General features: G+C 41.1%; 1 protein-coding gene across 1 annotated transcript in view; it reads left to right on the top strand.

Moving 5' to 3' along the window:
- Positions 1–25103, top strand: part of FAM122B (family with sequence similarity 122B) — an 82002-nt gene that overhangs the window by 24787 nt on the left and 32112 nt on the right. The gene's annotated exons all lie outside the window — the stretch shown is intronic.

The raw sequence follows: 25103 nt of genomic DNA, 5'->3' as shown, positions 1-25103 counted from the left end.
TTCTACATGACCACATTGCAGCTATCAAAATCAGGAAATTAACCTTGATACAAAACTATCCCACCTAGTGCACAGACCCCGTTCATATTTTGCCTGTGGTGCCAATAAGGCTCTTTTAGCAAGAGGGAAAAAAATTTCCTTCCGGCCCAGGATTCCATCCAGGATTATGTGTCACACTTACTCATTACGTGTCTTTAGTCTCCCTCAACCTGGAAATCCCCCAGTCTTTCCTTGTCTTTTGTGATCCTCATAGTTTTGAGAAGTACTAGCCAGTTATTTTGAAAAATGTCCTTCAATTTAGATTGACTGATATTTCCTCATTACTAAATTCAGGTTATGCATTTTGGGCAGAAATACCACAGAAGGGGTGTTGTGTTCTCAACATCTCATTGCAGGAGGCACATGGTACCACTTCGTCCTATTACTGGTGACCCTTGATCCTTTGGTTAAGGAGGTGTCTGCTGTGTTTCTCCACTGCATAGTTAGCGTTTTCCCTCTGAAATTGGTAAAATATTTTGTGTGGAAGTACTTTGAGACTATAAGTATCCTGGTTTTTCATCAAACTTTCCCCCAGTAATTTTAGTATCTTTTGCTCTTTCTTGCCTGCTAGTGTTATGATGACTACCCAATGGTGACTCTCTACTTCCCTTATTCCTTCTACACTATTAATTGGCATTCTAGTGTAAAGAAGAACTTTCCCTTCTCCACCATTTATTTGATCCTTGTGGACTCGTGGACTCCTATTTTAGTCAGTGGGTTTTTATTCATAACCATGACTTTTTTTTTTTTTTGATATTCACATCTCAGATACGGACAGTGAGAGTCCCTGCAAGCTGGCTGCTGTGTCCTTTTGGCAAATCTATCATTTTTTGAGCAGTGTTTTACTTTCTGGCATAAGATGTCCCAGATTCATACTTTCCTTGCCCCAAGCCCTGCGATCAGCTGTTTCTCTAAGGAGCCTTGATTCCTTTTAATAGAGAATGGTATTTGGTACAATTACCAAAATATAGGCACTAGGTATAATCACTGCTACTTGAGCATTATGGTTTAAAGTCCTTCTCGGGACTTCCCTGGTGGCCTAGTGGTTAGGATTCTGGGCTTTCACTGCCATGGCCTGGGTTCAATCCCTGTTCGGGGAACAGATCTTGCAAGCTGTGCGGCACAGCCGAAAAATAATAATAAATAAAGGCCCTCTCAACACAGAAAATACATGTAAATGTATATTTATGTATACACACACATGTATATCTGATCATCTATTAAAGACCATGAGTATCTCCGATTCCAGTTCAACACTACCAAGTTCATTCCAGCATCCGTCCTATCCATATTTGTAACTATTCTCGGATAGTGACAAGCCTGTTTCCCTTTATCCTCAATACAATTGCTCATTTCTCCTGTATGTAACCAATTTCTGACCCTGACACATCAATGCCCCCTCGGCCCCTCCAGCCCTGGCTGCCTCCATAGGAGGAAGGGAAAGGGAATTCTATTCTAAATACTCAAGTTTTAAATATCCCTTTCTCACACGCACCCCAGCCATCCCCAAGCTTCTCTTCCTCCATGTTTACCTGTTCACAGCTCATGGATTTCTTATATTCATCAATTTAAAAGTATTTTTTGAGCCCTGTGCTGGGAACTGTAAATGCAGATGCAGTCAGTACCTTCAAGGGGACAAGCCTAGTGAAATAAACAGAGGTACGCTGACCATTAGAAGCGCCAATTCTAGTGTTTTGGGGAGCACAAAGGGAGAGCACCCGGGCTGTGCTTCTGGAGTCCTTCCCAGAATACTGGGAAGCTGAAGCTGAATCGAAGAACAAACCTCGGGTGGAGGGAGAAGTGAGAGGGAAATCGGATACAGGAAGAAGAGACCAAGGCACTCTCACAGTCATACAAGTAATTTGCTAACATGAGAAATGGGGTTGGAGAGAGAAATAGAGGCACCTCTGGTCTTTCAGGATTTGGGAGTCTTTAGGTTATGTAGGTGGGAGCTATGGGTGTAGACATAAGAAAGGAGATTTATGGAGAAGAGGGTTAAGGACAAAATCCTGACAAGCATCAACATATAAGAGGCAGGTTGAAGGAGAGCTGGGGTGGCAAGAGGGATAGGAGAAAACCTTGGAGAAAGCAGCTAACGCTGTCAGCAAAGCTGAGGGAGTCGTGTCCAGGGTCACTTAAGATGAGGATGCAAAACTTCCCATTGGATCCGATCATTAGGAAGTCTCGTAGAGACTTTCATGAGCGTACTTTTGGTGAGGTGGAAGGAACAAAAGTCAGATTGCAATGGCTTGAATAAACAGGGGTTTAGGAAATAGAGACAGTACAGTCTGTGCCCAAATCTTCTAACTTCGTCTTTCCCCTCTTTCCCTATCCGTGCTCAATTACAATACGAAATTGTTCCCATGTTCTCCCCTGTATCCTCAGCGCTGTATCTACAACATAATAGTCACTCAATAAAATTTTGTTGAACAATAACCCTCCTCCCCCACTCTAACCCACAGAGGGAGCTGAAAGATAATCACTCCAACCTGTAGAGGGAGCTGAAAGAAAGTCATGGGGGAGGGTTAACCTATAGAAGGAGCTGGAAGAAACTCCCAGAGCAGTGTTAACCACACACTCTGACCTCTAGGAGGAGCACCAAGCTTCTTGCGTTCCAGGCATTCCTGAGGAAAACTTGCATGAGGAATCTTCATCAAGGAGTACTCCCTTTAGGTGATAGTTATTCATATGTACCTAATATGTACCTTCTGTTTGTGGCATGTGATACCAATTTTCCATTTATGAAAGTGATGGGAAGTGTTCTGTTAAAATAAACTTAGCAAATAATATTTTTAAAGATGTATTTTAAAGATAAATGTAACAAAGAAAACGTGAGTTCACTAAAAGAAACATCTTCAGTAAACAGGAGTCTGAGTAATAGCTAGCTAGGTATAGCCAAAATCTTCAAAGTAAAATATAAATCAGAACTTTGATCCAGGATTGGATTGGGTCACAATGATGTGTGGAATTGTTGGTATGAAGAGGTTAAAAGCTGTTGAATCTGTGTGAAATGCTCTTTGGGGTGCCTCTTTGGAGCCTCTTTCTGGGATTCTGATTCTGCTAGCTCTTCTCCTATAAAGTGTGGTAAGAGAAGTCTGGCATCTCTCCTTTAGCTTCTGAGGAGAAGACACTCCCCCTCACCTTGCAGATCAAAGGGGAACTTGGTTGGGGCTCAGGGAGAAGAGGCCTAAAAGGCACTTGAGGCCTGATTTCCTAGGTCCTGGTTTGCTTGGAACTGAAGGGTTTTCTGGGGACTTTCAGTGCTAACACAAGGAAAATCCTGGGCAAACTGGGACCAATCAGTCACCCTAAATGGTTTCTTGCCATCCCTAGGTGTGGTTTTCCTTCAGTTTGTTTCCTTAACCATCTCTTCTGACTAAAGTAGTGGTGAGAGCTCCAAAGCTAAGGTCACAATGTAGCCCTCAGAGAAAGAAGCTTGTCGTCTGGGTCACTGAGGCCTGCCCGGTTTGGGCAAAAGGAAGTTTTGGTCTAATCCCTTCGGTGACTACACTGAAGTCTGAGGTGAAAGACCGAGCTAGTTAAGTGTTTCTTTGTCTGAATCTATTCTTCAGACATTTATCTCCCTCCAGGACCTATGGGGTTGGATTGGGAGGACGGGGGACTGGCTGTTGTAGGTAGTGGTCAAGAATTTTAGGATTTAAAACCCTGATGTTGTATATTTCCTCTTCTAAGACAAAACTAACATTTCATAACAATGTTTAAAATCATTTTCTTTTTTAAAAGTGTTTTTCTTCATTATTTTTCTTCATTTTAAAATTATAAATTGTGAAGGGAAAAATTCATTATAAAGTTTAAACCTTATAGAAGTATGCAAAGTAAATAAATGCCTCCCCCCGTAGCCTTTTCATCCATAGTTTGATTTGTATGCCTAATTACCTTTTTCTATGTATATGTGAACATATTTATAACAGACACACATGCATATTTTCACACTTTTTATTGAAGTATAACATACATACAAAAAAGTGTACAGCTTGATGAATTACTACAAACTGGATGGTCTGTGGAATGTTCTGTGTGATCTGGATGATGGTTACATGGGTTTATTCAGCTTGTGGTCATTCACAGGGGGCGAACGGCTAGAAGTGGGCATTAGGGGGCGCCTCAAGTGTTCTGGAGTGTTCTATGTGACCTGGGTGATGGTTACATGGGTTTATTCAGTTTGTAGTAACTTACAGGGTGGGAAAGGCTGGATGCAGGCATTAGGGAATGCTTCCGGATTTCTGGAATATTCTATGTCAGCCTGGGTGATGATTTATGGGTTCATTTTTAGCAATTGTATGGTATTCCCATGTATGAACATTCCATAATTTATTTAACTAATCCTTAACTGATGGTCATTTAGGTTCCTTATACTTTATTAGTATACACAAGTAATATCTTTGTTTCTGTAAGTATTTCTGCAGGAGAGAATCTTAGAAGTGATAAATAGTTAGTCAAAGGGTATGTGCATTTTATTTTATTATGCTCCTTTTGAGAAGGTAATACAAGTTCAGCATAAAAATTCAAAGAATAAAAAGGGCATGGAGGGAAAAGTCAGTCTTCCTTCTACCCTGGATTCACAGTCCCATAAGGTCCTTCCTCAGAAGCAACCAGTGTTATCAACTTCTGGTGGGTTCTTCTGGAGATAGTCTATGTATTGCATATGTATTTGCATATTTTATCAGTATTTCTTTTGTTTAACATCTTTATTGGAGTATAATTGCTTTACAATGGTGTGTTAGTTTCTGCTTTATAACAAAGTGAATCAGCTATACGTATACATATGTCCCCATATCCCCTCCTTCTTGCGTCTCCCTCCCACCCTCCCTATCCCACCCCTCTAGGTGGTCACAAAGCACTGAGCTGATCTCCCTGTGCTATGCGGCTGCTTCCCACTAGCTATCTATTTTACATTTGGTAGTGTAGATATGTCCATGCCATTCTTTCACTTCATCCCCTCTTACCCTTCCCACTCCCCGCGTCCTCAAGTCCATTCTCTACATCTGTGTCTTTATTCCTGTCCTGCCCGTAGGTTCTTCAGGACCATTTTATTTTTTTAGATTCCATATATATGTGTGTTAGCATACGGTATTTCTGTTTGTCTTTCTGACTTACTTCACTCTGTATGACAGACTCTAGGTCCATCCACCTCACTACAAATAACTTAATTTCGTTTCTTTTTATGGCTGAGTAATATTCCATTGTATATATGTGCCACATCTTCTTCATCCATTCATCTGTCGATGGACACTTAGGTTGCTTCCATGTCCTGGGTATTGTAAATAGAGCTGCAATGAACATTGTGGTACATGACTCTTTTTGAATTATGGTTTTCTCAGGGTATATGCCCGGTAGTGGGATTGCTGGGCCCTATGGTAGTTCTATTTTTAACTTTTAAGGAACCTCCATACTGTTTTCCATAGTGGCTGTATCAATTTACATTCCTACCAACAGTGCAAGAGGGTTCCCTTTCCTCCACACCCTCTCCAGCATTTATTATTTCTAGATTTTTTTGATGATGGCCATTCTGACTGGCGTGAGGTGATACCTCATTGTAGTTTTGATTTGCATTTCTCTGATGATTAGTGATGTTGAGCATCCTTTCATATGCCTCTTGGCCATCTGTGTATCTTCTTTGGAGAAATGTCTATTTAGGTCTTCTGCCCATTTTTGGATTGGGTTGTTTGTTTTTTTGATATTGAGCTGCATGAGTTGCTTGTGTGTTTTGGAGATTAATCCTTCGTCAGTTGCTTCATTTGCAAATATTTTCTCCCATTCTGAGGGTTGTCTTTTCGTCTTGTTTACGGTTTCCTTTGCTGTGCAAAAGCTTTTAAGTTTCATTAGGCCCCATTTGTTTATTTTTGTTTTTATTTCCATTTCTCTAGGAGGTGGGTCAGAAAGGATCTTGCTGTGATTTATGTCATAGAGCGTTCTGCCTATGTTTTCCTTGAAGAGTTTTATAGTGTCTGACCTTACGTTATAGGCATTTCTTAAAGCCACACCTCCACCCCACCAAGATTGTACCAATTTATACTCTCATCAGTAGGGTATGAGAGTTCCCATTACCACTAGAGATGATTCAAGGGTCCTGGAAAGACATGAGTAAAAGAAACAGATTTCATTCATTCACTCATTCATTCATTGGAAATACATTCATGTGTTTAAAATTCTACAGGTACAATAGGGCAGAAAATGAAGTGTCTCCCTCGTGTCTTCATCCGCCAGCCACCATAGCTCCTCTTCCCCACAGCAATTGTGGTTTTATGTTCCTGTGTATCCTTACAGAGAAAGTTTGCATATATGTAAACAAATTCATCAACATATTCTCTTTTCCCAAATTTCACACAAATGGTAGCATATTTATATAAGCTATTACTGTGTAATCTCCCTCTCCTTCCCCCTGAAACCTTAGTGACTTAAAACTAAATAGTTCATTTTTTCTCATGAGTCTGTGGTTGAGCTGGGTGGTTCTGATCTAAAAGAGATTATTGGGACAATTTGGGAAATCTGAATATGGACTGTGAATTAAATAATATTATTTTATCAATTTTTTTCAATTGAGGATTCAAAATTTAGGCTCAAAGGTCATGCAAATTCATTTAGTTGTCATGTTTCTTTAGTTTTCTTTAATGTAGAACAGTCCCCTCACTTTCTTTCATCTTTCATGAAATACTCATTTTGAAGAGTCTGGGCCAATTGTCTTGTATGAGGTCCTGTCGTTCAGATTTGTCGGATTGTTTCCTCATGATTAGATTCAATTAAACATTAGATTAGTTAAATCTTTTTGGCAAGAATACCACATAGGTGATTCCCATTGCATCATATCAGGAGGTACATGATGTCAGTTGTTCCACTGGTGATGCCAAGTTCAGTCACTTAGTCAAGGTAGTGTTCTCCAGATTTCTCCACTGTAAAGGTACTTTTCCCCCTTTGTAGTTAATATTAAATTAGTATTTTAAAAGTATTAAATGTGACCATGTAAATGTCCTGTTCCCCAACAACTTTCACCCAATAGTTTTAGCATCCATTAGTGATGCCTCCCTGGGTCAGTTTTTAAGATGGTGGCTGCAAAATATTTTACTAATTCTGTCATTCCTTCCACATTTATTAGGTAGCATTCTTCTGTAAAGAAAGCTGCCCCCCTTTTTGCATACCAACGTGTTATAACCTGTTACCTTTATTATATTATACTGGTGCGTGAACAGACAGATCACTGGGGCAAAGCGGAAAGTCCAGACATAGACCAAGTGTAAAATTTAACATATAGTAAAGGTGGTATACCCAGATCACTGGGGCAAAAATGGACTTTTTTTTTTTTTTTTGCGGTACGCGGGCCTCTCACTGTAGCGGCCTCTCCCATTGCGGAGCACAGGCTCTGGATGCACAGGCTCTGGATGTGCAGGCTCAGCTGCCATGGCTCACGGGCCCAGCCGCTCCGCGGCATGTAGGATCTTCCTGGACCGGGGCACGAACCCGTGTCCCCTGCATCAGCAGGCGGACTCTCAACCACTGCGCCACCACGGAAGCCCTAGACTTTTTAATAAATGCTGTTGGGATAATGGATTGCTGTAAAAATAGATAATTTGGTTCCATACCTCACACTGTACACTGGAATAAACTCCAAGTGGATCTAAATGTTAAAAAATGAAACCATGTAAGTAATATAAGAAAACATGGATGAAATCCTTTATAACCTGGGTATAGGGAAAGCCTTTCGAAGTATGACTCCAAATCCAGATACAATGAAAAAGATGGATAATTTCAACTACATAAAAGTAAAGTCTACATAAAAATAGAAACCTGTTGCGTGCCAAAAACCCCCCAACAAAAACAAACAAACAAACAAACAGACAAAAACACCACATAAGCACAGTCAAAAGAAACACAACAAAACTGGGAGAAATACTTATCTAAATGGCTAATATCCCAAATACATATATAAAGAACTCAAATTTCAGAGTGGGGGGTAGGCTAAAACTCACAAGAGGAAAATGGGCAAAAATATGAAAACACAGTTCACAGAAGAAATGAGCCTTAAATATATGAAAAGCTACTCAACTTCACACACAGTATGAAAGATGCAAATATGTTTTTTCAAAATATGCAGTCCACTTGACTATCTGGGTCACTTGGGGAGGAGGGCGAATGGTTGAATGAACGATGAACTACTCGGTCCTTATACTTACCAATGGGGCCTGCCACTTAACAGTCGAACGAATGAATGAATGAATGAAGTGGAGGCAACCCCTATGTTTTCTTTAGTTCCCTCTCACCGCTTCTGCTTCAGTTCTTGCCCAGTTTCCATATCAAAATCCCTCTCCTAATTTTTCTCCCTAATTTCCATCTTGTGTCCATTTGTTAACTAAAGTAAAACTTCAAGTATGGCCAATAAGCATAAATTTTAAAAAGTTGCAAGTTTTAAAGGGAACTTAAATGTTGATATCTAAAGTGCTTGAAAAGGTCCGCCTTTCTTATCTTTCTATAATTATTCTCTCATGTACCAAAACAGGAAAACTGAAAAATAATTTATTGTTGAAATCATTCCAGCATTTGTTTGACCTTATTACTAAAACTACTTCTTAGAATTTCGTTGCAAACCTTCAGTACTTTAGCTTTACTTTTGTGAATTAACTTGGGACTCTAACTATCATGACTTTGTTTCCTCAAGAAAACGCTTTGCAGGCACCAAAAAATAAATATACCAATAAACGTTTGAAGTGTAGCACACTTGTAAGCTGAGGGCCTGCAGGTTTATGAGTGCCTATCAATTGAATTTGTTAATAAACCCTTAAGCAGTTGTCTTTTTTCTCCCTACCACCAGAAACCCTAGGTGTATTTTTCTATTACACTTAATTTTTAACATGTAGAATAAGGCTTTCTTCAAATGTTGATTTTTTTACCTCAGAAATTTAATGAGTCACTTGATTTCACAAGCCCAGAAAAACAGGCTTTCCCCCAGACAGTCATTGTAAAAGGAGCCTCTTGGTAATAGATCCTGTTTTCTCTAATACAGTAATTATAGATTGATCCAATAAACGTCACTTTGAAATTTCACTCAGTTGAAAGGCACTATAGAAAAATCACGTATGTTAGACTCTACAAATCTGCTTTCTCCTTATCTTTGTGTGTCTTTAGGAGTTTTGATAGCCTATATAAATAAGCATGCTGCTTAGTAGCAGTTTACCACAGAAAAACATTTTGCAGGATTTTTTTTAAAGGCTTTGATGAATGTGAATACAAATTGACCTGGGACAACTAGGGGTTTGAGGTTAAAATTGAGGTAGCGGTCACACTAGAGAGGCTATTAAAAGATACAGTAGGGGCTTCCCTGGTGGCGCAGTGGTTGAGAATCTGCCTGCTAATGCAGGGGACACGGGTTCGAGCCCCAGTCTGGGAGGATCCCACATGCCACGGAGCAATTAGGCCCGTGAGCCACAACTACTGAGCCTGCGCGTCTGGAGCCTGTGCTATGCAACAAAAGAGGCCGCGATAGTGAGAGGCCCGCACACCGCGATGAAGAGTGGTCCCTGCTTGCCACAACTAGACAAAGCCCTCGCACAGAAACAAAGACCCAACACAGCAAAAATAAATAAATAAATTTAAAAAAAGATACAGTAGTATCCAGAGGTGTGTGGAAAATGAATTATCAACAAAGTTGTACTGGAGATATGCCATATCTATCATTTATTCCTTTGGTTAGAGAATTTTTTTGGTAACAGAATATTTTTTGATGATTGTGCGACAATTGTTATTTTTCTTCATTCACTGACATGTGGGAAGAAGAAAATTTAGATTAATATTAATTTCTGCAATAGGAACCATATTTTAGGAGAAGAATAAACATGAACATTAAAAATCCCATAGACATTGTCATGTTAGTACAAACACTAACATGCATCAATTTTGGAAGAATGTGTGTAAACTATTTTCAAATGATGTTTTGTTTGGGTGTTGCTTTGTTTTTTATAGTGTGTCCTCCTGATTCAACTCGTTTGGCATGTTTTTCCTTAGTACACTATTTTTCAATTGCCATAATGTATCCTTTGTGTTTTTCTTTACCTCATTAACTTTACTTATCCTTTAAAAATCTTCCCCTTCACTCATATATATAACATATTTAGTGCTTATTAGCTAGGACATATGAAAATCCTTTTTTAAATGAGACCATCGTTTTTTTTTTTTTTTTTTTTTTTTTTTGCTGTATGCCGGCCTCTCACTGTTGTGGCCTCTCCCGTTGTGGAGCACAGGCTCCGGACGCACAGGCTCAGTGGCCATGGCTCACGGGCCCAGCCACTCCGTGGCATGTGGGATCTTCCCAGACGGGGGCACGAACCCGTGTCCCCTGCATCGGCAGGCGGACTCTCAACCACTGCGCCACCAGGGAAGCCCGAGACCATCGCTTTTTGTACCTTACTTTCCCTAGATTTTCTTTCAAACGCATATTTAAAAAACAATTTATTGTCTTGACTATTTATCCGTATCTTTAAAAAGAATACCTTCATCTTACAGGTTCCTTTATATATTTATGTTACATATAATTGTAACCTTTGCCTGTTGAGGATATTATGCATGATTTTATTTTTAATAACTCATTAAAATGCTGATATTGACAATTAAAAAAATAAAATCGAGGTAGCAGCCTTTCAATAACTAATTGTAAAAGGACTATACACTCATTGGAGAATATCTGAAAAGTAATGGAAAATTGAAGGCAAAGTTTAAAGTGAAAATTAAAATCACCGTAATTACACCAGGTGGAAATAACTATATGTTTGTGGGGTTTTTTCTAGATAATTGAGTTCATACTCTATATACAATATTTTAGTCTATGAAAGCACTTAAAGATGGAGAGTATTTTTTAAAGAAATAGTCATCCAGGGTATTTAGGTTTTATGGGTTCGCACACTGCTGTGGTGAATGGTTTGAGAATCTGCGTCTAGAAATCAATTCATAGAAGTCCTGTTTTGATTACCTGCAGATGTCAGTGTGGATCTGAGTGTGGTTCAACAGTTTGTTCCAGGATGTGGGGAGACAGTTTAAGTCCAGTTGTGAACCAGTTGCTTATTGAACAAACACTAGTTTAGTTTGGATGAGAAATGTGAGCTGCAAGGGCCTTAACTCGATGAAATTTCTTTTGACACAATCTTAATAAGCGTGGTATATTCTCTAGTTACAGATGTTCACAGAAGATTACACCCTCTTGTTCTTGCTTCTGATTGCTTGACCAGACTTTCTGAAATTTTTCATAGTGCTAGAGAAGCGGAGTTGATGTTCTTGGGCTTATTCAATTTGACTTCAACCCAGATGGCAAGTCTGGGGGTTATATTACAAGCTGTGTTGGTTTACTTTCTACTGATATCTCATATTTAAACACAAAGTTTAAAACCCATAGTTCCTTCTCTCAAAGAGCATTGTCTTTGCCATTCCTTCCAACTTTTCCTTTCTTTTCTACATGATTCCACTCTCATCCAACTTCATAACATACAAAGTCACAGTGTTTATTAGGCTAGGAAATTGTCAGAGAGACTAGCAGGGGCTCATCATGGCAAAACCCTGTTCTCTCCCGAGCCACAACAAATCACCATCTGTTTCATAAGCTAGCAAGCTTCCTCTCAGCTATAATTTGCTATATATATTGGTACATAAATTGTTGGTAGCTTCTGTTTACCTAGCAACAGAATCTGTTTGGCAGAAGGCTGTGGGAAAGGAGGCTTTTCTTTCTTTTTTTTTTTTTTAAGGCAGTTTCTTCATCTACAAATTTTCTTCAAGTGCAAGAGAGGCAGATGTACTAGCCCAAACAGTCTGCCTTTTATAACATTTTAACCCAAATTGCCTAGTAAATGCTGACTTTGGAGATTATTTTTGCTACTTTGATTACCTCGGATATAACTGAATGCCCTCTTAAAAAATGTTTTTTCTTTTACAAGCAAACTTTGTACAAATCACTTTGAAAAACTGCCTTGACCTTGTTGCTGTCAAAGACCACTGAGTTTGGGGACTGCCCACATCTGTCCAGCGTAAATTTCTCCTGTTTCCCAGTGTTTTGGATTCACTTGTGGGTTTTGGATGGTGAATTTACATTTCAAGAGCACTGGTCAGGAGACAGAGAATCATTGTATGGCATCACTTATATGTGGAATCTAAAAAAAAAGTCAAACTCATAGAAACAGAGAATGGTGGTTGTGAGGGGCTGGGGGTGGAGGAAATGGCGAGATGTTGGTCAAAGGGGACAAACTTCCAGTTAAAAGATGAGTAAGTTCTGAGGATCTAATGTACCGCATGGTGACTATAGTTAATGATACTGTGTTGTGGACTTAAAATTTGCCAAGAGAGTAGATGGTAAGCATTCTCACACAAAAAAAGGAATTACGGGGCTTCCCTGGTGGTGCAGTGGTTGAGAGTCCGCCTGCTGATGCAGGGGACACGGGTTCATGCTCCGGTCCGGGAAGATCCCACATGCCGCGGAGCGGCTGGGCCCGTGAGCCATGGCCGCTGAGCCTGCGCGTCCGGAGCCTGTGCTCCGCAACGGGAGAGGCCATAACAGTGAGAGGCCCGCGTACCGCAAAAAAAAAAAAAAAGGAATTATGTTTATTGTTCCTTACCTTGATTGTGGTAATCATTTCCCTGCGTATACATATATCAAATCATCGTGTTGTACACTTTAAATATATTACAATTTTATTTGTCAACTATATCTCAATAAAGCTGGAGGGGGGGAAGAGCATTGGTCAGGACCTGGTGGTCTTTAAATTAAGTGTAACCAAATCAAGCACTATGCAATGTGTTGTCTGCATTACTTTAATTTTCCTTTGGCTGAATAAGCTATATATTTCTACCTATCCACTTTCTTAGCTTTCTAATCAGCAGAGCAATGTGTCTGCTGAAAGAAAAAAAAAAGCCAAAGGGAAAAATAAGTTCTGATGTTCTCTTCATGTTAGTTATAGACATCGGATGCTGTTAAAGGCTAGAGCGTATTTTTATGCATTCATTTTGAGAAGGGAAGAAGGTGTTGTCCTGTCAACTTCCTTCACAAAACACCAGGCTGTAATTTGCTGTGGGCTTACTGCAGGCTAATGCCTTGGTGCAAGTGACTGGTTTTCCATTTTGATCTACAACTGTTGTGGAGTTTGCTATGAAAAGGCAAGGCGGAGGTTATTAACCCACTCCTCCCTCCAAAAGAAAAAAAGAAAAGAAAGAGGAAGGAGTCAAAAGGAAAAAGAACTTCTATATTATCCTGAAGTTTTGACACTGATTATAAGAAAAGACTATGGCAGAATTATTATATAGACAAAGTTCTTTTGGCCAGAGCGTTCCCATGTCTTCCTTTTGTAGTCTTTGTTTCTGCCCCCTTCCATCCCTGACTCTTCACTTGCCCACAGGGTTTCAAGGGACATGGAAATTAATTGGGATAGGAGATAGCTTTCTCTGCCTTCACTGATAATACCAACACTTATTCTTGGCACTCTCCTGTAATGCCAGGCAGGTAGGTGAGGAATTAGCATCTCGAGCCATGAGATTGAGACCCGTTTTCATAGAGCAGATAGTGGAAGGCAAATAAGGGAAGATGAGTTCATCAGAGAAGGGCTGGCAGAAGAAAAGCAGAGGACTGGACTTTCAGGACAGGGGGGAGCAAATGATCAAGGAGGGAAGCTCGTTGTCTCATCTACGCAACATTTCTTCAGCAATGGGATGTGCCAGGGACAAGAGGTGTGAGAAACAGGTTAGAGAGGAGAAATTTTAGAGGGTGATGACTAGGAAAAAATGGTGGAGGATGTCCCAAATGTCTTTGGTGGCTTCTTAGCAGGTACAGAAGTCAGATTGCAGAGGACCAAGAAAGGAATGCAAGCATGAAGGCAAGTATCTATTCTAAAAATTTGGCAGCATTTAGATACTGGTAGCAACAAGGGTATGACGGTCACTTGTAGGGTAGTTGTTACTGTTGTTGATGAGGAGATTGAATAGCCCACGGGATAGTTAAGAAATCAGAGGACCCTACTGAGCACTGCTATCCAGTAGAATTTTCCACAATGATGGAAATGTTCCGTATCTGCACTGTCCCTTCAGGTAATCCCGTGTGGCTATTGAGCAATTGAAATGCGGCTAGTGTGGTTGTGGAACTGAATGTTTAATTTTATTTGATTTTAATTCATTTACATTTAAATGGCCATATGTGGCTAGTGGCTACCATATAGGACAGTGCAAGTCTGGAGGGAGAGGATAAGTGTGGGAGTAGAAAAGTATGAAAGGGTGAATTATACAGCAGAGGGGGGGGGATAACTTAGAGAGTACTCAGAAAAAAAAGTCATCTGACGTGAGAGATATTCTCACATCTCCATAGCTTCAATTTTTTTCAGCAAACTTTGTCAAGCTCATCTACTAAGAATGGGGGTGTTGGAATAAATAGGACTTGGGAACCTGAAGATAAAGACTGGAATATTCACGGTATAAGGTATATAAGGAACAATTGGGCAGTGGTGAGAGCCAAGCTGTAGTTGACAGTAATGGATTAGTAGTGGGCCAAATCTAAGGGGCTCAATATGGTGAAATTTGTACTGGGCCAAGTGTGTGCAATTCCATACAAGGTTCATTTCGGAATAAGAAACTAGCTAAAAGGATCTGGAAAAGATTATTATGCGGTTTAAGTTTAGGAAGTTATGTTTAAGTGTATCTCAGCAGCTCTATTAGTCTACCTGAAACGCTTCCTGGTAAATTTCATTTTTTTTTTTTTTTCCTGGTGAGTTTAAGCGTTGATAGTATAAAATATATTTGAAAGAATTTCACTAGACAGGTTGGGCTCCTTCTGCCTGGGTGGTATTTGGTTAGGGTGATCTGCCAGATTCCATTGCTTGTTGTCCTTGTGAAAGAGTTTGGGGGTAGCTCACCCATCGCTGGTGTAGGGGTGAAGGCGGAGGGAGGCTTCTTTAAATCTATAAAAATTATAGCACTGTGCACATCCATGGCTATTTAACTAACACCCTTTCCAGATGTCCTTGGGGGGCAGGAGCAGGAGATGCTTATTGCAACATACATCCTATTTTGGAAGCTAGCGTTCTTCTGTATGTTAACAGCATCAAAAGAATTATGAACCAAAAAGTTTTTTTTAAGTCCAGGCATAGACCAATATAGACAGCAGTTTAAAACCTTGATTTTTAAATGGAAATCACCAAGCATAAATTTTTAACTTCAGAAAAAAGTGTGCACTTTGGCTAACTAGTCAATCCTGTGGCTATTTCCATGTAAGTCTTCGATTCTTCTTTTCATTGCACCTTACCCTTCCTGGGAAAGGCTAGTTTATGTCAAAAGCCAATGATGAATAACCCTGGTCAGAACTCTTCCTCTAACCCTAAGATTTAAAATGAGCACAGTGTGTCTCATTTAATACATTCCAATGGCCATAAAGGGGCAACGTGACTTCTCCATTCTATAGAATTCCAGCCAAGACTTTAAAGAGAAATAAAATACATATAGAATCCTCAACTTGCCAATATCAGACCTAGGTCATTGACTTGCCAGTTGTTTTATCCTTCGAGAAAGGGGATCTGCTATAAGATATCAAGACATTCCCCCATGTAACCCTTGATACCAGAGTATTTCAACCTGCCCAAGTAACCCCAGTAGCTCCAAGCAAATGAAGTTTCCAAAGATGAGGACAAAATCATGGAAAGTAGAACCTGGCACGCCTCTAAGGTATAAGGAGTAACTCAGAAATTTTAGAATTTCAATTCGTTCATTCAGGCATTTGTTAAGTATCTTCCAAGAACCCGTAACACTGGTGGTGACGTGGGCAGAGGATGGAGATTCAAGGCAGTATGAGGTCTGGCCCGAAAAGATCTTGTACTCTAACTGACGTATCAGATCTGAAGCTTCTAAAGCAATTTGAGAACGGTTAGGTGCTAAATTACTTAGTAAGGGCCAGAAGGGTGAGTAGAACCTATCCTCTTAAATATAAAAGAGATATGTGATAGCATGGAAAGAACCCCGGACTAGCGTGTTTAAGGCTAGTTTTGTCATGATTGACTGCATCATCTTGGCCTGAAACTAACTCCTTAGTTGGTCTTCCTATAAAATGAAGATGATGCTACTTGCTAAGCTGGCTTCAACAAAGGGCTTCTTCTTGGAATATCAAACGAGAGGGATAGTGGAGGTGAGAGTCTTGCCTGGGTTGGGGGGCCATGCTGGGTAATTCCTAAAGTCCTTTCCCGCTCGTAAGATTCTAGGATTTTGTGGTAGTAGATGCAAAAGTGCTTTAAAAACTGCAAAGCGGTATAAAATGTGACATTTGTGTCATCTTCATTATTATAAATGCTCCTTGTGGGCTCCCGGTGGCTGATGTTCTCCCTCCCGCTGCCGATGGGCCCACTGCACAGCACACTTCCTGACTTCCAGGCCAGGGTTCTCTTTATGACCCCTTAACCTCTCTTAAAAATTAATAAGCTGACTGACCAGCAGACATTTATTTTCTCTTCCCTGGCAGAGTGCAAACTTCACTACAGGCCACTGAACAAAATAATGTCTTCTTTTAAAATCATTAAGCTGAGTGACCAGGCAACTCGAAATATAGGAGGGCGTTTCCCGGGGAGGTCAGGTCACCACCATCTCCACATCCTTAAGCATATATCTTTCTTTCCCCATCAGAATGCAAGCTGCCGTATAAACCACTGGGCAGACGTTCCTCGGGCCTCCGGGTAGGCCAAATTTAGCCACAGGAACAAGCAGCTGAGCAGGGCACTCTTGGTGCAGGTTGGCAATGGGTTAATGAGAGGTTTCATTTAACTCTAGGTGGTCAGTGGTGTTCCACCCCACCTCTCCCAGAGTATGTCATTGTCCTGAATGAAAAGGCCCAAGGGCAATGCTTAGAAATGAGCTTAAGCTGTTATACATCAACTAAGGACAAAGTCCCCTGTGCTTCTGTCCTTACAGCCTTGCTGTATACCATTCCTTCTGACCTAGCATATACTACCTTGGATTGTTTATAATTTTTCCAAAGCATATGGCATGTATCCCTTACTAAAATCCTTGTAGCCCGTTTAAGATTGAGCACAATGTTCTGTACATAATATTCACTTGATTTGAAAAACAAATTCCTAGTAATGTAGAAAATACAATCTTTCTCAGTACTTACAGTCCAAAAGAAATTATACTGATACTAATCCAAGAAACTTGGAAGTCTGTTTGCTTCCACCCTTTCACCTCAAATAATGCAGATTGGTTTAACAGCCCACCACGTCTCATTAATGTGAATGTCTGGTTACCTCTGGCAGTCGGTGCTGGGATCTGGGAGTGGAGTTTGGGCATTGGTTAGCTTTGCCAATGACTGTGATATATCATCTATAATATATGATACGTGATATAGCAAGCAGAGCCAAACAAGTCACTCCGAGAGTGAGTTATTGGCTTTCTGGACAGAAAAGGTATTGGGTCAAGTCCAAAAACAGCACTGAATTTTCCTACTCTGTGAGCAGCAAGAAAAATGAGGGCCAAGGTGACCACAATCCTATCTAGCCTCCACATCTGCATTTACCGAGATGTTTTTAAAGTCCTTGATGTTAACTCCAGAGAAGCAGTAAAAACGGACCCAAACCGGAGAGATGTAAAGGGTGCCTTCCTGTCTCTTGGGACAATTAGGCAGCCAGCCAGCCTGGCCAGCTGAGGGAGAACAAGGAAGGCAACCTGCCCAGGGAGACCAAGCAGAGGTCAGGCAAAGAACCGAAACCATTCTGCAAGAGGGGTGGGAGTTTTGAAAAATTAAAAACAGGTCAAGGAGGAAGCCAGGGGTGGGAACTGGACCCTGAGGCACAGGCCTGTGGTTGTCCACCGTCCAGAACTGGATGTCACCCTGAGCTCTGCAAGTTCACCCTCGCCTGTGTCAGTGTCTGGAGTCCTCAATCGCAGCTTGAATGAATCTTGGTTTCTCAGGTTGATTCATTTTAAATTCAAGACAAACTGTAGAGGGCTGAGGAGGGGCACAGATTTTCGGGCCTCCTTACCTCCCTCCAAAGCTGCAGCTAGCGTTTTTTCCCCCAGCACCTTCAAACAAAGGGAGAGCCATGTTAGCTTCCTTCTGGGAAAGGAAGGAACCGGGCTTGCTGGGGTTTGGGTCGTGTTTGCTAGTGAGGCATTAATCAGGGTCTTGACATAGCTGGAAAGGGCTGGTTTCCTCTTCACATATAGAATCATAAAGGGGGCACAACATTCAAACAAAAGGCCAAGGAAACCTCTCCCAAAGATCCTATCAACTGCAGTTATGGACCAAGGAGTTTGGCCAGAAGGGAAAGCCCATTTTAGAAAAGGACCCTGTTTTTCCAGGCAGTGACATTCCTGTTACTCCGGATATGACTATAGTTCCAAAGAGGTCACTGGGGTAGACCTTAACTTCAGCTGGCTTTTAGGGAGTGGCCAGTTGCTCGGGGGTAAGGTTATTTTTCATTATCTCTAGCATTAAAGAGTGCGGATATCCTACAGTTGAGGAGGTGACCATTGCAGTTTGATATCCTACCGTCACATTGTTTAGCACAAGTGTAGTTTAGAGGATTGCTTCCAGCTTCAGTGGGTGGAGACTAACCAGTCTAAAGCAATCTTGGTAATGCTGTTGCCCCTGGATATTTCAGATATACCTGGCTACAAGGATTCGTTTGGAAATGGGCATGTGACCCAGTTCACAGTAATGAGAGATGAAGGAAAGTTTGCTGTGAGGAAGGTTTCCTCATTGTTAAGAAAGAGGTCTCTTTCCCTCTGATATGTTGTCGTATATGAACGTGAGGTCTGAAACTGCCGCAGACATCTCACTCGAGCTTGAGGATCAACTCAACTCAGGGAGGAGATCAGGACACAGAGAAGAGCAGGCAAAAGGAACTGGGGTTACAGTATTATGTTAGCCCTGAAGCCACCTGCCTCTGGACTTCCAGTTTGGTGAGCCAAAAACTGTCTTGTTTGGGGGGTAGATGGTGACCAAGAGAAGCTGGCTGTTCACTGAGACTGGAACTCCCAGCGGGGACTCTGAGGGTCTGATACACAACTAATTAGACTCAGAGGAGATTATAATTCAGGAGGTCAGTTTATTCATTAACGATGGAATGTATTCCTTTCCAATGCCTGGAAGACTTATGTCCTCTAATTTTCTTTCCCAGTATCAAGATAGCTGGGAGACCAAGTTGGTAGTAACAGTAGCCACAACAGCAAATAATAATAACAAACAGCCTAATTTGCCCAAAGTTACATAGCTAGTAAATAGAGTTAGACTCTATTCTATCTGAGTCCAAAGCCCAAACTCTTAACTACTAATTTATCTAGCCTTTAGTGGCAATCAGGATGTTTTTATGACTAATGAAAACAATAGCAACCTTTTAATGAGCTCCTGCCTCACGGCAGGCCCTGTGCTAAGCACTCCACATGTATTACCTAATTGAATCCTCATCATAATCCAGTGAGGGTAGGTATCATTATTATTCTTCCCATTTTAGGAAACTGAGGCTTGGAGAGATGAAATAAGTCCCCAAGTGCACATGGGGTGATAAGTGGTGGGGTCACCCAGCATGACTCTAAAGGAACCACTATGTTTTAGGCACTCATAACCAAGGGAGGGAGAGAAGGATAGCATCTCGGTAGTGTCCTCTGTTCTGATCCAAAATATACCTTTCTAATGGCCCAAAGAACTTAGGTTCACTTTTGTAAACGGTGCTGCACACTAACTGACAACTTCTTACGATCCAGGTCTCCTTATTCAGCACAGGTAGACCTTGTTTTATTGTGTTTTTCAGACTTTTCTTTTTTTTTTAACAAATTGAAGTTTTGAGCAGGTGTATTGGCTCCAGTTTCCACCAGCATTTGCTCTCTTTGTGTCTGTGTGTCACATTTTGGTAATTCTCACAACATTTCAAACTTTTTCATTGTTATTATATTTGTTATGTGATCAGTGATCTTTGACGTTACCGTTGCAAAAAAATTACCAATCGCTGAAGGCTCAGATGATGGTTAGCATTTTTTAGCAATAAAGTATTTTTAACTAAGGTATGCACATTGCTTTTTTAGACATAAATGCGCTATTGTACACTTAATAGACAGTATAGTGTAAACACGACTTTTATACACACTGGGAAGCCAAAAACAAAATTTGTGTGACTTGCGTGCAATATTTGCTTTATTGTGGTGGTCTCAAGGCAAACCAGCAGTATCTCTGAGGTGTGCCTATAGTCACACTCCAAAAACTTTTGTCACAAACACATTAGATAACTCATTTGGTATGTTAGCCTTTTAAACCTGATTCCTTCCAGTTGAGATTTTAGAAGCTGTTCTCACAGTCCCTTGTTGATTTTGAGACGATACCCTCATCTTAATAGCACCAATGGTTAGAGTTTTTCTTGTTAATGTCAGTTTCAGAATGTGACGTGGGCTTGCCTTCTTCCTACAGCCTGGGAGTCTTCCTTATTTGTATCCCGTAGCCCTCTCCTTACTAACTTCAGCTTTTTTGCGGTGTTGAATTGTCCATTCTTACCTGAACCATACATCTTGGCGCTAAAGTCTGTTTCTTTTGGTTCTTCACTATGTCTTTATTTTCTAACTTAATTGTTTTAATTGTTCTATGTTTAGAAATCTTCTCTCTCCCAACTAAATGGCAAACTTCTTGCAGGCATTGACTGTGTTTTCTGCTTCCTACACATTCCCCACAGCACCAAACAGAATGCTGAGCACGTAGTAAGCATTCAGTGAATGCTGATGGAATTGAATTATGAACTATTGTCTCATGTTCAGTCTTTCCTCAAGGGCTTTTGGTTAGAACATTTGGCTGGAATGCCATACAGACCAAACTGAATTAGGAAAAAAAAACATGCAATATATGTTACAGTCAAGGCTCAGAATTTCACATTACCTAGTGTTTTGACTTCTTTTCAAATCAGTTAGTTATTATCTGGTCTCACAAACATTGCCTATTTTTTCATATCTCCTAGGAGGGTATTTTCTTATCTTTGCCCCCTAATTTCACATTTTTCCCTCTCGAACAAATCCTTGAGTGAGGTTTCTCTTCTTGCTGAAGAAGTCACTGTTGTGACCATCCCTGAGTGGCCTAATTTGGAACATGTGTCATTTCACTTCTGTCTTCGCTCTTCTTTTTCTTTTCTTTTCTTTTTTTTTTACATTAACAGCTATGTGTAGATGACAACAGCTCGAAGGTGACAACAGAAATGAAGGACCCAGCCCTTGCTGTCCTTGTAACTTGCACTTTCAAAGGGGCAAGACAGAGCATTCACTCAAAACAAAGCACACACATTTGAGGATTCCAATGCAGGAGGAAACTTACAGGAGAGTCATCCATCAATTTTAACCTAATTTGGCCCCTTAAGGAAGTCAGCACCCAAATCACTGCCAAAACTTCGCTTATTCTTACTGAAAACTTCAAAACCCCTCTCAGAGTTGCGAGACCACTGTGATCTTCTTTACTTTGTCCTCCATGCTCCCGACAATGTGGCCACAGTCCTGTATTCTTGGTGCCTGGGCAGGGCTAACAGGGGACAGTCTGCTCCATCAAGGAGGAAACAGCAGGCCTGTCTGCCACCTCCAGTGATGGGGTCTCCTTGAACCGACAAGTTCAGTAACTGGATTTAGGCAGCAGGGGCCCCCTTTAAGCAAATATGTATGAGAGCTGACGTATATGAAGGTGGAAAAAGGCCCTTCCCCGGCGCCCCATCCCTTGCCCTGCGCCTCTCTGCACCTGTGACTGTTTGCAATCCCCACCCTGCCAGCTTTGTTCCTCAGTAATCCCTGCTGAGGGAATTTGGGCCTGCTCTCCACAGCCACTTCCATCTGTGCTTGGCTTTAGTCTTGAGTCCACAGTTCTGGCAAGTCTTGACTTCTTCAAAGCCAGTGTGAGGAGAGTGCACGTTCAAAATCATCTGCCTGGGGTTGGAGAGAGTGGAAAATGGAAAACATGCTCATTTTGGAGTCATCTCATTCTTTTGGAAAAAATCTGAAGCCTCTACTGGTTTATTGTCTGTAGGCTGCCAAATGTGTCCTTTTTTTTTTTTTTCCAAGACAGAGGAAACCATCTTTGAATCTCATTCTTAACAACACACAAACAATATGTAATGCTTCTCCCACCCACTGCAAAATTGCCAGATAAGGTGGAGTTAGGGTTTGGCTTCTTTTTTGTGTGTGTGGTACGCAGGCCTCTCACTGTTGTGGCCTCTCCCGTTGTGGAGCACAGGCTCCGGACGCACAGGCCCAGCGACCATGGCTCACGGGCCCAGCCGCTCTGCGGCATGTGGGACCTTCCCGGACCAGGGCACGAACCCGTGTCCCCTGCATCGGCAGGCGGACTCTCAACCACTGTGCCACCAGGGAAGCCCTGGCTTCTTCTTCTTGTTGATCACAAAGAATTCCCAACTGATCCACTTTGAGCAAAAGCAAGGTGTTGGTCATTCTATCATTACCCCAAACTTCCAGACAGTTCCTGTCCTGGAGATTTTTTACCCCTTACCCACCCTGCTGCCTACTTCAACAAAAAGAAATATATGAAAAATGGATGTTGGCTACTTGCTTCTGATATTTTGTCTTCCAAAGTTCCCCTCACCGTACTGCAGTGGAGGGAAAGACTATGAGTATACATTTGTTGGGGGCATAGTTTTTTGACTTGGTGAAAGGCTTTCCTTGTTGTTGTAAAACACAGCTTAAACATAAACAATGAGACCTCATAAAGCCAGGCTCTGTTTACTCCAAATGGTGGGTATTTGGAAACTAGAATATAGAATCATAGATTTTTAAAATAAATTTTTATTGAAGTATAATATACATGTAAAAAATACACAAACTATTAGTGTACAACTTGATCAATTTTTACAAAATTAACATACCCATGTAAGCAGTACCCAGATCAAGAAACAGAGCACCTTCCCTGCATGAGTTTCCTAGGGTTTCTGTAAATTGCCACAGATTTAGTGGCTTACAACAGAAATGTATTCTTTCATAGTTCTGGAGGCCAGAAGTCTGAAATCAAGATGTCAGCAGGGCCATCTCCCTCTCGGGGCTCTAGGGGAGGAGCCTTCCTTGTTTCTTCCTGCTCTGGGGGCTCCAGGCGTTCCTTGGCTTGTGTACACATTGCTGTAAATCTCTGCCCCCTTCTTCACAAGGCCCTTCTCCTTCTTCTCCCTCTTCTGTGTCTTCTCCTCTTCCGTCTCTTATAAGGACACCTTGTCATTGGATTTAAGGCCAAATAATCCAGATGATCTCATTTTGAGATCCTTGACTGAATAACATCTGCAAAGACCCTTTTTCCAAATAAGGTCACGTTCACAGGTTCTGGAGCGTGGATATATCTTTTGCGAGGCCACCATTCAACCTACCACACCCCTCATTTCCTCTTCCAGCCACTCCTCTGTCATAGCTAACCACTGTCCTGACCTCTAACAGCATAGATTAGCTTTGCCTGCATTCGAACTTTATATAAATGGAATCATACAGGATGTGCTTTTCTGTGTCTGGCTTCTTTCGCTCAACATCACACTTGTGATGTTTATGTACATGTTTGCTTATAGCTGTAGACCAGTCATTCTCATTGCTGGATAGTATTCCATTGAAGGACTTTGTCACAATTTACCCATTTCACTCTTGACGGACCTTGGAATTGCTGTCAGTGTTAGCTATTATAAACAATTCTGTTATGAGTATTTCTGTACGTGTGTCTTAGAGCACGTGTGCATGCATTACTGTTGAGTACCCCTAGGAATAGAATTACTGAGTCCTAGATTATTTGCATGTTCAGCTTTGGTACATAATGTCGAAGAATGATAAGAGTATGAAAGTTAGAATGAATTTTTGAGATCAAGACCAGATGCCTCACTTAAATAAAACTCGAGTAATCCCAAATCTACTCTTTCTCCTGCCCCGAGACCTTTTTTTTTTTTAACATCTTTATTGGAGTATAATTGCTTTACAATGGTGTGTTAGTTTCTGCTTTATAACAAAGTGAATCAGTTATACATATACATATGTTCCCATATCTCTTCCCTCTTGCGTCTCCCTCCCTCCCACCCTCCCTATCCCACCCCTCTAGGTGGTCACAAAGCACCGAGCTGATCTCCCTGTGCTATGCGGCTGCTTCCCACTAGCTGTCTATTTTACATTTGGTAGTGTATATATAAGTCCATGCCACTCTCTCGCTTCGTCACAGCTTACCCTTCCCCCTCCCCGTATCCTCAAGTCCATTCTCTAGTAGGTCTGCATCTTTATTCCCATCTTGCCCCTCGGTTCTTCATGACCTTTTTTTTTTTTTTCCCCCGAGACCTTTTGAATTGGGCAGATTTTATTGTACGTTTTCATTCTGGCTTAGTACCCCGTCAAGGTGCTGGGCCAAAATCACACCACATTGCCTTTGTCAGATCACACAAGTGAAAGGGAGCTTGGTTGCACTGGCCATGGGGGGAGGCAACAAGCAAACCATGTGACCAAGGGTGTTAGCTGGAGTTAACTGGCTTCCTCCCTGCACTTAAGCCTCCTGTTTGCTCCAGGACTCAGCTGGCTCAGGATCAAGTGTCTCAGGCAGGCTGTTTCATCCTGACTTGTGTAGGTAGAGGAGTGATGTGTGCCTTGTAAAGAGCATTACCCATGAAGCTTTCATTGAAAGAAGTATATGTTTCAGAAAAGAGTCCCATCTTTTGGACCCTGAGCTGAGGAAAGCCAAAGGCAGCTCAAAGTCAAACAAACAATTTAACAAGATAGATACTACCCCCACTCCCACCCTGCTGTGTTATTTTTTAAAAACCATTTAGTGTAATTAAGCCATTGCCTCATAAAGTTGTTTCACCAGGAACTTCAGTTTCCCCAGGAAGAGATGAAAATAAACTGAATGTTTCATGTCACTGTTCCCACGATTCTTAAAAAATCATGTTTGTCTTTAACAGCATGATATGAAACATCTCTTGTTGATAAAGAGTTGTTTTACCTCAAGAGAACAAGGCAACAAAATTTACAATGACGATTTTTATGCACATTTAAAACATGAATTCTTCATCTAGATTACCAGGCATTTTTGACTCCGACTCTATTTTCCCACATAATTATTTCTTTTAAAT

Source organism: Phocoena sinus, chromosome X (assembly GCF_008692025.1).
Source record: "Phocoena sinus isolate mPhoSin1 chromosome X, mPhoSin1.pri, whole genome shotgun sequence".
Classification (NCBI taxonomy): domain Eukaryota; kingdom Metazoa; phylum Chordata; class Mammalia; order Artiodactyla; family Phocoenidae; genus Phocoena; species Phocoena sinus.
Note: the sequence above shows the minus strand (reverse complement) of the source record. Positions and strands in the feature narration are given on the sequence as shown.